Source organism: Colobus angolensis, unplaced genomic scaffold, assembly GCF_000951035.1.
Source record: "Colobus angolensis palliatus isolate OR3802 unplaced genomic scaffold, Cang.pa_1.0 Scaffold24, whole genome shotgun sequence".
Lineage (NCBI taxonomy): Eukaryota > Metazoa > Chordata > Mammalia > Primates > Cercopithecidae > Colobus > Colobus angolensis.
Genome location: NW_012115599.1, coordinates 10,336,599 through 10,348,853, shown reverse-complemented (window position 1 = coordinate 10,348,853; position 12,255 = coordinate 10,336,599). Strand labels below are relative to the sequence as shown.

General features: G+C 48.0%; 1 protein-coding gene across 2 annotated transcripts in view; it reads left to right on the top strand.

Moving 5' to 3' along the window:
* Positions 1 to 11,631: 11,631 nt before the first annotated feature.
* The window catches only part of PI16 (peptidase inhibitor 16), a 24,101-nt gene continuing 23,477 nt past the window's right edge, over positions 11,632 to 12,255 (top strand). The window contains exon 1 of one of the 2 annotated variants that reach the window (XM_011945316.1): positions 11,632 to 11,772. The gene's annotated coding sequence lies outside the window, so the exon portion shown is untranslated. The remainder of the gene's footprint in view (positions 11,773 to 12,255) is intronic. The other variant, XM_011945315.1, reaches the window with a different exon arrangement.

The following is a 12,255-nucleotide window of genomic DNA, read 5'->3' as shown; positions in this document are numbered from 1 at the left end:
TCGAGGTCAGGAGATCGAGACCATCCTGGCTAACACGGTGAAACCCCATCTCTACTAAAAAATACAAAAAGCTAGCCGGGCGAGGTGGCTGGCGTCTGTAGTCCCAGCTACTCGGGAGGCTGAGGCAGGAGAATGGCGTAAACCCGGGAGGCGGAGCTTGCAGTGAGCTGAGATCCGGCCACAGCACTCCGTCTCAAAAAAAAAAAAAAAAAAGAATGACTCAGGGATGGCTCATGAATTCTGTATTTTCTGCGTTAGGGAATGTTTCTGTGGTCTTTATAGTTGCGTACACCTTGGCTGAGTAAATATTCTTGCATGACACCTTCTTTTGCTCAGAATTTGGATGCATTTCTCCATTGTCATCTGGCATTGACTGTTGGTAGGGACAATACTGACGCCAGCCAAAGAGTCCCCTCTAAGAGAATATCCTCTAACGAGATATTCCCTTGGCTTTTTCTTTCTTTTCTTCCTCTCTCTTTCTCTTTTTAAATCTATATGTCTGAATAATTCTTTCGTGTTCTTTATCAGTTTTTCCTGGAACAAAGTGTGCTTTTTAGAGTTGCAATTCTATTCTTCATTCTAGGGAAGATGTCTTGTATTTTCTTTATGAATACTTTTCCATGTGTTAGTTTTTCTGTTTTAAATTCTATTTTTATTCTTTTTTTTTTTCATTGTTTTGATCTTTTCTATACCTTTCATAGCTATCTCTCTTTTTAATGCATGTCTTTTTTCTTTTCATTCACCATGATTATCTGAGGCCTTTCCTCGGTATCAGATTGATTTTTAGCCATATCTGTTCCTTTTCTTGCTATTTCTCATGTATGAGTTTTGAAGAAGTGCTATCAGTTTCTTTCCTTGTTATTTCATCTGTTTCAGCTTTGAGTGCCTACTTTCTTGAATTCATGTTGTTTTTACATTTTTCTATAGCTCAAACTACTACTGGGAATTTTTTTTTTCCTGTTCCTTGGATTACATTTTCTTCTGGACTTGGCTCTCATCAATCACATGCATGTTCCTTCCTTTCACTGTTTTCCTTTCATATGTTTGTGTATCTGCCATGTCATTTCTTTTTTTTTTTTGAGGCGGAGTCTCTGTCGCCCAGGCTGGAGTACTGTGGCCGGATCTCAGCTCACTGCAAGCTCCACCTGCCGGGTTCACGCCATTCTCCTGCCTCAGCCTCCCGAGTAGCTGGGACTACAGGCGCCTGCCACCTCGCCCGGCTAGTTTTTTGTATTTTTTAGTAGAGACGGGGTTTCACTGTGTTAGCCAGGATGGTCTCGATCTCCTGACCTCATAATCCGCCCGTCTCGGCCTCCCAAAGTGCTGGGATTACAGGCTTGAGCCACCGCGCCCGGCCTGTCATTTCTTTTATATGTTTCATGCTTCTGGCTCTGGCCAGACGTTTTGTTTGCTTCTGTAAGATATGGGTACATTCCTAATTCAACAAAAGTATCTGTAGCCACTACTTAGATTTAACAAATGTTAACATTTTACTGTACTTTAAAAGTATTGCTTTAGGCAATCCATTGAGTACTTGCCATGAAACGCCCCCACTTTTACTCTTTTGTAACTGAGGCATCTCCTCAACAGGTAAACAACTGAAACTGTACTTCCCTTCCTGACCTCCAGTTGACTTTCCCTTTCTTCACTCTGTCCTAATCAGGAGGTAAGATTTTCTTCACTGCCTACCATTTTCTATCTTCACTTGTTTTTTTTTTTTTAATGATTTTGTGGCTCACCACCAGTATTTTTGCCATCACTACTTTATTTCTGAGTTGTGGTTTTTAAACTCTTGATTGAGGGCCAGCCACGGTGGCTCATATCTGTTCATTAAAAAAAAAAAAAAATCCTTATTTTTCACCCCTACTAAGGAAAATTACTGAGAACCAAGTTAGCAAAAACCTAGCAAATAGGCTGGGCTTGGTGGCTCATGCCTGTAATCCCAGCACTTTGGGAGGCTGAGGCAGGCGGATCACCTGAGGTTGGGAGTTTGAGACCAGCCTGGCCAACATGGAGAAACCCCGTCTCTACTGAAAATACAAAATTAGCCGGGTGTGGTGGTGCATGCCTATAATCCCAGATACTCAGGAGGCTGAGGCAGGAGAATTGTGTGAACCTGGGAGGCAGAGTTTTTGGTGAGCCGAGATCGCGCCATTGCACTCCAGCCTGGGTAACAAGAGCGAAACTCCATCTCAAAAAAGAAAAAAGCCTAGCAAATACAAGAAACACAGCACTAATCTAAAAACCAACTCAATAACCCCTTCCTTTTCAGCCATTCAGGCACATACCCAGACACAGGGCCACTTACCTTTCAGGAGCCCACCCACCAACGTGGAGGCCTGGGGACTTGGGGACCAGAGGCCTCAGTTAAAATCCTAGCTCTGGCTTACCAGGAGGGTGACTTTGGAGGGTTCTGCCAATCCCTCTGCTCCTTGGTTTCCTCACCCCTAAATCAATGTAGCAAATAAATGCCATATTCAAGGGGTCAGCACAAAGATACCCAAGACGGTGTGTGCAAAGTGCCCAGCTGTGTCCCAGCACAGAGCAGGTACTTGACGCCAGGCTGCTGAACACTTTCCCTCTTTTTTTTTTTTTTTGAGATGGAGTCTCACTCTGTCGCCCAGGCTGGAGTGCAGTGGTGCGATCTCGGCTCACTGCAAGCTCCACCTTCCGGGTTCACGCCATTCTCCTGCCTCAGCCTCCCGAGTAACTGAGACTACAGGTGCCCGCCACCACGCCTAGCTAATTGTTTGTATTTTTAGTAGAGACGGGCTTTCAGTGTGTTGGCCAGGATGGTCTTGATCTCCTGACCTCATGATCTGCCCACCTCGGCCTCTCAAAATGCTAGGATTACAGGCATGAACCACCGCGCCCGGCCAAATACCCTTTCCCTCTTATCAGCCTACATCCCCCAGTGTTTGCTTCTGCCCTCCTCTGTGGACAGCCCTCCTCCAAGCCACCAATGGCAGAGCTGGACTAGACCCAGAAGATTCTCTGACCACCCCCTCCTTCCTTATGAATAGGGAAGAAGCCGAGGCCCATAGCTGGTGGCTGAATGAGTAGCAGAACTCACCCAGTTCTCTTCAGTGTGTGGAAACACTGTCCGTGTCTGCTACCTGACCCCCTCATAGTTCTCTCCTTGCCCCATTCCATCCTGAAGCCTCTGTTCAGGATGATATACTCTCTGGATATCACCCAGAGGATATCCAGTCTCCCCACAGCCCCAAGCTTAACTCTTATCCTCTTTGCTGATGATTCCCAGCATTCAATGCTTTTCTTCACCTGTCTGGCCTAGGTTTGAGGGGTGAGGACAAAGCTCATTCGTTCGGTTGCACCCATGCCTAGTTCCTTCTAGGGGCTGGGCCCTGAGGTGCTCTCCGGAGGTGCTCTGTTTCCCTCCTGCCCTCTTGTTCCCTCAGGCAGCTCACAGGAGTGGAGACAGCCACATTCTCCTTCCACCAACACAGATCCCTTTTTGGCTGAGGACAAAACTGAGGCTGTACAACCCTGACTGCATGCTCAGGAGGCCTCGGAGAGAACTGTCCTGGCCCAGAAGATACTGCTCAGCTCCCAGCCACACCACACCCTCTGTGCCTGCCAGTCTCTAGGCATCCCAAGTCCAGAGCACAGCAAAGCATCAAGAGCTGTGTGTGTTGAGCTCTTGTCCAGATGTCCAACCTTGGGCCAGAAAGGAAGATGGTCCTGGCCCCCTAAGGTTTTATAATCTTGTTGAGACACAGGGGCAAGTGTAAGGTGCATTGTAAGAACTACACATTGGGAAGTAAAATGCTGTCTAAGAATTAAACCATAAAACAATACAAAATGAATCAGAACAGAGATAAACAAAGTCACCTTAAGATACGATTTCCAGATTCAAGTGGTCAGAATGGAGCTACAGCACAGAGGAATGTTAAAGACGATGCCCATCAGGGCTGGGCACGGTGGCTCACGCCTGTACTCCCAGCACTTTGGGAGGCCGAGGCAGGCAGATCACAAGGTCAGGAGATCGAGACCAACCTGGCTAACATGGTTAAACCCTGTCTGTATTAAAAATACAAAAAATTAGCCTGGCATGGTGGCGGGCACCTGTAGTCGCAGCTACTCGGAGGGCTGAGGCAGGAGAATGGTGTGAAACTGGGAGGCGGAGTTTGCAGTAAGCTGAGATTGTGCCACTGCACTCCAGCCTGGGTGACAGAGCGAGACTCCATCTAAAAAAAAAAAAAAAAAAAAAAAGACGGTGCCCATCAGAAGAGGGGGCGGTGGCCACCAATGGAAGCTCAGAAAGGGGAAACCTCATGGACAGAGGCTGGCAGTGGCCATCTGATCAGGAGACAGTGTCCCTGGGTGGCTGGCATCAGTGTCCTGGCCCTGGCCAGGCCTACTCTTATTGCATGGATGGTGCCACAGGTGGCGATACCTCAAGATTCTATAGCAAGCCTCAGATTCAACAAGCTTCAGATTCTATAGCAAGCAGAACTTTCCTCTGCCTTCCTGCTCACCAGGCAACCTTCTAATAAGTTGGTATTTTGTCTGTTTGGGCTGCTATAACAAAATTCCATAAACTAATTACTTATAAACCACATAAATTTATTTCTCACAGTTCTGGAGGCCAGAGATCCAGGCACCAGCGGACGCAATGTCTGGTGAGGGCCTGCGCTCTGGTTCATAGATGGCAGCGTCCTCACTGTGTCCTAACGTGGCAGAAGGGGAGGGGCAGCTCTCTGAGGTCTCTTTTATAAGGGCACAAATCTCATCTATAGGGGCTCTGCCCTCATGACCTAATCACCTCCCAGGGGCCCCTCCTCTTAGTACCATCACCTTGGAGATGGGGTTTCAACATACGAATTCTGGAGGGAAGCAAACATTTAGACTATAGCAGTTGGCTTCCCACGTGGTGTGCCTCTGGGAGAGAAGTGTCATCTGCACCCTGACATTCCTGCGCATGGAGTCAGTCTCTTGCTTGGTGGTGCTGACAGGATCACGCACCTCCAGGCTCTCGGCGGTGATCCTGTGATGTAAGGGCCGGTCCCGCACTGGGGTTGATCTTCCCACTTCCAGGCCCCCTTTTCAGGTCTCCTGGAAACCAGCCACCCCCAGTCCCCCACTCCTGTTGAACCCCAGCCATAATCCCCACCGTGATCTTCTCTGGATTCCAAAGCTGCATCCATGCTCAGCTGCAAGGGGAATGCAGACAGCTGGAAACTGGGGCAGACTGGAGTTGCCAGCCAAGGCCAGGCTGTGAGCTGCATGGAGCAGATGCTGTGGCCACCCTGCCCCGGCTCTAGTCCCAGCCCCAGACCAGGGCCGGCACCTGGTAGGCTCTTCATGGGTGCTTCCTGAATGAATGCTGCAGAATGAAAATCTGCCCCAGAGGAAGCCAGGCCTGAGCTGGGCCCTGAAAGATCTGAGTGGATGGAAGTAGGTGGAGGAGGGGCAGGAAGCGAAACATTCCAGAATGAGGGCATGGGGGCTTCCCATCAAAAATGAAGGCACAGAGGTAGGAAGAATAGGATGTGTGCAGAGGACCAGAAGGAGGTTGGCTCAGTGGAGGCTGAGGGAGGGGAGGATGCTGGGAAACACAGGGAGTCATAAGGTAGGACCTGATGGTGGGAGCCCGAGGCCAAGCAAAGAGCTGAGGTCTGATGCTTCGGGCAATGGGAGCCATGCTGGGTTCCTGAGCGGGAAAGGCACAGGATGGAAGTGATATTCCAGAGTCATCACCCCAGCTGACTGGGCTGACGAGTGCCAGGGGAGGAGTGGGTGTGGGGTCGGGGGTGGTGGCACAAGAGACCTGGACTGGGTAGGCACCTAGGAGGCTACCGAGTCACCTGGGCAGGGGGTCATGGGACCGTCCACCGTGGTGGGAAATGGAGACTTTAGGAGAGGCGCATGCGCATGGAGACACATAAAGATTGCTGCAGCATCATTTGTAGCAGCAAAAAAAAAAAAAACAGAAACAAAGAAAAGAGCCCCATGTCCATCAGTAGGAAAATGGATAAATAGACGGCCGTATATTGAGACGATGGACCACACAGCAGGGAGAATGAATGGTGTACATCTGCATGCCTTGACATCAACAAATCTCAAAAATGAAGAAACAAAAAAAAAAAACAAGGTTTAGAAGTATCTAGGCTGTGCTGTTCAGTGTGGTAGCCACTAGCTACATGTGGCTATTTAAAGTTTAACAAAATTCAAAAGGCGATTCTTCAGTCACACTAGCTACATTTCAAGTGCTCAAAAGCCATGTGCCGTCTGTGGCTGCTATATTGGACGGCACAGAGAACATTTCCAGCATCACAGAGAGTTCTGTTGGACAGCACTGATGTTTTGAAACATGCAAAGCAACATTACATAATGTATATGGATACAGAAGAGGCTCACAGAGTTTCCATGAACAGGTGTCACCTCAGTTGGCTGTGGAGCTGACAGGAGGGAGGTGCTGAGGGGTTGTCAGGGTGATGGGAACGGGGGAGGCAAGGCTGTAGGTCAAATACAAAAAGGCAGAGGCAGCTCAACAATCCAGGAAGTGCCACCATGAGGGGGATGGGAGACGCTTCTAGTCTCTGTAAGGATCCCAGACATAAGCCCTGTAATGACAGCAAAGACTAGCCTTTAGGTGGGGCCATTCCCAAATTGTTCCCCTTATGGTTACTTCCCGACAAGGCTGGACAAAAGGAGTCTTGGGAAGGGTCAGACCTGCCCAGGTGGTTGGTCCAGGACAAGCTGCAGACCTCACATCTAGGGCTTGCCTCAAACAAAGTGAGGGCTAAGGAGAAGGGCAGAGAAGCAGGAGCAGAGAAACCAGAGGAGGAGCAATACCACAATTCAGGAGAGAGGGAAAAGAAAAGGAGGCAGGGTGGGTGCAGCTGACTCAGAAATACAGGTGTGAGGCCGGGCATGGTGGCTCACACCTGTAATCCCAGCACTTTGGGAGCCCGAGGTGGGAGAATCACTTAAGCCCAAGAGTTCCAGATCAACCTGCAAAACCCCATCTCTTCAAAAAATACAAAAATTGGTTGGGTGTGGTACACACCTGTAGTCCCAGCCATTTGGGAGGCTCAGGCAGGAGAATTGCTTGAGCCGGGGAGGACAAGGCTGCAGTGAGCTGAGACTGCATGAAAGCACTTCAGCCCAGGTGACAGCACAAACTCCTGTCAAAAGAACAAACCGAAGAAAGAGAGAGAGAGAAAGAAAAAAAGAGAAACCCGAGAGAAAGAAAGAGTGAGAGAGAAAGAGGAGAAAAAGAAGGAAAGAATGAAAGAGAAAGGGAGGAAGGAAGGAAAAGAAGAAAGAGAAAGAAAGAAGAAAAGAAAGAAAAGGAAGGAAAAGAAAGAAAAAGAAAGGAAAGAAAAAAGAAAGAAAGAAAAAGAAAGAAAGAAAGAGGAAGGAAGGAAGGAAGGAAGGAAGGAAGGAAGGAAGGAAGGAAGGAGGGAAAGGAGGGAGGGAGAAGGGGAAGAACAAAAGGACAAGACAGGTGTGAAAACCCGAGAGGGAGGCAGTTTCCAGGTGAGGGGTCAGCCTGGGTGCAGGGGAAGAAGCACCTGCCTAGTGGGTGTAAGGAATGGAGGGCTGGCACTTTCTTCTCCGTGACCCCCTTGCTCAGAACGACCTATTTTCAGCATTTTGTGCTAACTGGCTTCCATCCATGCCCCTTAGGCATTGTTCTCTGATGCTATCTGAGGCATTTGTCTGTCCTTTAAAATAGTCTCTGCATTTTTCAAATGACTGCTACCCCTGGTTTGGAGTTTGCTGTGATAGAACCAAAGGAAAATTTCTTAGTGACTCCACTGTTGCCGTGCGGTCAAGCATCTGGGACTGGAAACGCCGGGTTGCTCGGGTGGTTTGGATTCAGTGCCGCTGACCTTTTGTTTCCGTGAGAACACAGAATGTGGCCAACCAGCAATGTGGTCTGACCTTGATGCCTAAATTCTAACGAAAGAGCAAGTTGAACTACCATGGTGAGAATGGAAACTAAGAACATTCTATCCAAAATGTTTGAAAAAGCCTTGTGACCAAAGGTGAGTGACTCAGAGTTTCTGTAAGACCCTGAAATGGGTGATAACGTCATGTCTAACCTTGGGAATTGGCTGAGTAAATCTCAGTACAGCTGCTCTATGGAAGGTTTGCAAACCTTGTAAGTGGTGGTTATAAAGATATGGAGCAAGTTGGAGAAATTATTTATAATAAATTATCTGGGGGAAAAAGTCAGGACCCACTATGGTGCAGGTGCGGTTATTTCATTAAGGTAAGAAGACGCTAAGACTGCTTCTCAAACTACCAGTGGTGATTGATTGACCAGTTTGATTTTGTAAAATTTCCAGTCCATCCCAAATGTAAAGTTTTATAAAATATCATAAAAATAAATGATTAAATGCATATCCATCAAAAGACTTGTATCTAAAATACATAAAGAACTCTCAAAACTCAACAGAAAAAAAAATCCAAATAGAACTAGAAGACATGAACAGACACTCCACCAAAGAAGATATGTGGGTCGCAGAAAACACAGGAAAAGATATTCAATATCATTACCCATTAGGAAAATGAATGTCCATTTCCTGGTTTGCGTACTGTATTTTTGTTATATAAGATGTCACCATTGGAAGAATCTGGGTAAAGGGCTCATGGGATTTTAGGTACCTTTTTTCGTGATTTCCTGTGAGTCTATTATTATCTCAAAATAAAAAGTTATTAGGCCAGGCTTAGTGGCTCACACCTGTAATCCCAGCACTTTGGGAGGCCAAGACAGTGCAGGTGCAGATCACCTGAGGTCAGGAGTTCGAGAACAGCCTGGCCAACACGGTGAAACCCCATCTCTACTAAAAACACAAAAATTAGCTGGGTGTGGTGATACATCCCTGTAATCCTAGCTACTTGGGAGGCTGAGGCAGGAGAATCACTTGAACCTGGGAGGCGGAGGTTGCAGTGAGCAGAGATTGTGCCACTGCACTCTAGCCTGGGTGACAGAGCGAGACCCTGTCTCAAAAAATAATAAAATAAATAAAAAATAAAAATGAAATGAAAAGCGGATACACGAAATAACAAGCCCAACTTTTAAATCATAGATTCAACAGGCAGAAAACAACCATGTCCAATTGCTGTAAGAGTTTCTAAATATTCACTCCCATTTTCTGGGCCTGTTGTACTGAAAACCAGTGGTGAATCCCTGGCAGACCAGCACCGGGCCGTGGACCACACTTTGAGTGGCTGTGGACCACCTGCTCAAAGACTAGAAGCAAATGCCAGAAGTGGAATTATTTTATTTTCCTCTTTGGCTTATTTTTTTATTACGGAGTTATACTGCTGTTCAAAATAAAACTTGATTTAAAATATACAGAAATAATAATACAGAAGAAAATCTATTTTCCCCAAGTCTGGATTTATGGATAAAACACACCATCTACCCTGATGCTGTCTTCTCTTCCTCCCTCTCACCCTCACCTAACTACACCTCCTCCATTCCTCTCTCTCCTCCACCTGCTTGCCTTAACCTCTCTCTTTTCCTAGTGGCAGGTCCCTGGCTCTGGTCCCACCACTTTGTCACTGCTCCAGACCCTCCCCGACCTATACTGGGGAAATCACCTTACCTTTCTGAGCGTCAGTTTCCTTATGCAGGTGACAGTGAGACCCACCTCGGAGAGCCATCCTGTGAGGAGTGGGTGAGGTCGCTCAAGTGGGAGAAGCTCTGTGAGCCAGGTATAAGTGTGCACACGCAGAGTGGACTCTGTCTGCACACCTGGGTCCCCACATGCTTTGGCTGGCTCTGGTCAGCCTCCCAGTCTTCATTCCCATCTCACCTTCCCGTCTCAGGCAAGCCAGGTGTCTCTGCCTCCAAATAAATGCCCTTCCCAGGAGGCCTCCCCAGCCCACATCCTGGCACCACTTACACCAGTGCCCCTGTCCCTCAGAGTGGGGTGTGTCCTCCCTTCCTAGGAGCTCCCCCAGGCCAAGGCAGCTCCTCCCCAGGGGAAAGGCCAAGTCAGGTTGCTGTATTTGTTTTTCTTTGCTATAGCCTCAGGCTATGAAAACTTTTCCACCTGTGGGTGGAAGATACATAATAACGAATACAGTAAGTTCTCACTTAAGTTGCTGAGAGATTCTTGGAAACTGCAACTTTAAGAGAAAACCAATTTTACCTTAGGCTAATTGATATAAATGAATAGAATTCCTGTGATATATTTCTGATGACAAAAACACCACCAGACTTCTAAAGATCAAACACTTCTAATATTAAACACGGAAATGAATGTGAGCTATATATACATTTAAGAAAAATTAAAGGCCGGGCGCGGTGGCTCAAGCCTGTAATCTCAGCACTTTGGGAGGCCGGGACGGGCGGATCACGAGGTCGGGAGATCAAGACCATCCTGGCTAACACGGTGAAACCCCGTCTCTACTAAAAACTACAAAAAACTAGCCGGGCGAGGTGGCGAGCGCCTGTAGTCCCAGCTACTGGAGAGGCTGAGGCAGGAGAATGGTGTAAACCCGGGAGGCGGAGCTTGCAGTGAGCTGAGATCCGGCCACTGCACTCCAGCCTGGGCGACAGAGCGAGACTCCGTCTCAAAAAAAAAAAAAAAAAAGAAAAAGAAAAATTAAGAAAAACAAGATAATTAGGCCAGGTGCACTGACTTACGCCTATAATCCCAGCACTTTTGGAGGCCCAGGAGGGAAGATCAACTGAGGTCAGGAGTTCAAGACCAGCCTGGCCATCTTGGTGAAACCTCATCTCTACTAAAAATACAGAAGTTAGCTGGGTGTGGTGGCAGGCACCTGTAATCCCAGCTACTCGGGAGGCTGAGGCACAAGAATCACTAGAACCCGGGAGGTAGAGATTGCAGTGAGCTGAGATCGTGCCACTGCACTCCAGCCTGGGCGACAGAGCAAGACACCATCTCAAAAAAATAAAAAAGAAAGGAGAAAGAGAAAGAGAGAAAGAAAAGAAAGGAAGGAAGGAAGAAAGGCAGGTGAGGTAATTATTTACCCAATTATTCCAGTTCAGGGTCGTGGGTGGCTGGAGCCCATTCTGGCAGCTCAGGACGCCAGTTGGGAACCTTCACTGGACAGGTCACAGTGCTCACACACCCATACTCACTCGCACTGGGACCATGCAGACTCGCCAATGAGCCTAGCGTGCACAGCTGTGGGACGTGGGAGAAAGCCCACACAGATGTGGGGAGAATGCAAACACCACGCAGACAGTGGCCCCTGCAGGAATCAAAGTTTTTTCTTACCAATGTCATGACGAAAAGACATGGAACGAAATGTCGTTATTCAAGGACCTGCTGTATGTGAATACTGCCTAACTCAATGAGCACTTACTATGTTCCGGGGGTGATCACAGGCCCTACCCATGTACTCACTCATTTAATGCTCACAACCATCCTAGGAGGTAGGTTCTGTTCCCCAGTGTAGAGATGTGGAAACAGGCCAGTGAACAGAGAAATCAGCTGCCCCAGGCCACCCAGCCAGTAAGCCCCACACTCTCATCCACAACACTGCTCATGGTTGCTGGTGGGTTTCCTGCTCTTGTTCACCCAGCTCAGCGCTTGGCACAATGAGAAGCTCTGTAAGTGTTTGTTGAGTGAACGAATGCTGCCCATTGTCCTGCACCTGCAGAGCTGTTTTCCCTGGTATTGAAGGGGCATGACTGGAGGCAGAGGCCACAGAGGTGACCACACCAGGGCAACCTGTAGTACCCAGTGCCTGGTTCCACCCGGGGAGCATCTGAGAACTGTGTCCTTCCACTCCTGAGTCCAGCACTTCCCAGGTCAGGTCAGCACTTTAACTCCTTGGGAAGTCTGTGTTTATTTTATTTTATTCATTTTAATTTTTTAAAGTTTTTAGAAACAGAGAAAGGGTCTCACTTCGTTGCCCAGGCTGGTCTCGAAGTTCTGGGCTCAAGCCATTGCCCACCTCCACCTTCCAAAGTGCTGGGATTACAAGCCTGAGCCACCACACCCAGCCCTGTGTTTCTTTTTCTTTCTTCCCTTCCTCCCTTCCTTCTTTCCTTCCCTTCCTCCCTCCTTCCTTCCCTCCTTCCTCGCTCTCTCCCTCCCTCCCTCCCTTCTTGTCTCCCTTTCTCTCTCTCTCCCCTTCCTTCCCTTCCTTCCCACCCTCCCTTCCTTTCTTTCTTTCTTTCTTTTTTTTGTTTTTGAGATAGAGTCTCACTCTGTCGCCCAGGCTGGAGTGCAGTGGCGCAATCTCGGCTCACTGCAACCTCTGCCTCCTGGATTCAAGTGATTCTCCTGCCTCAGC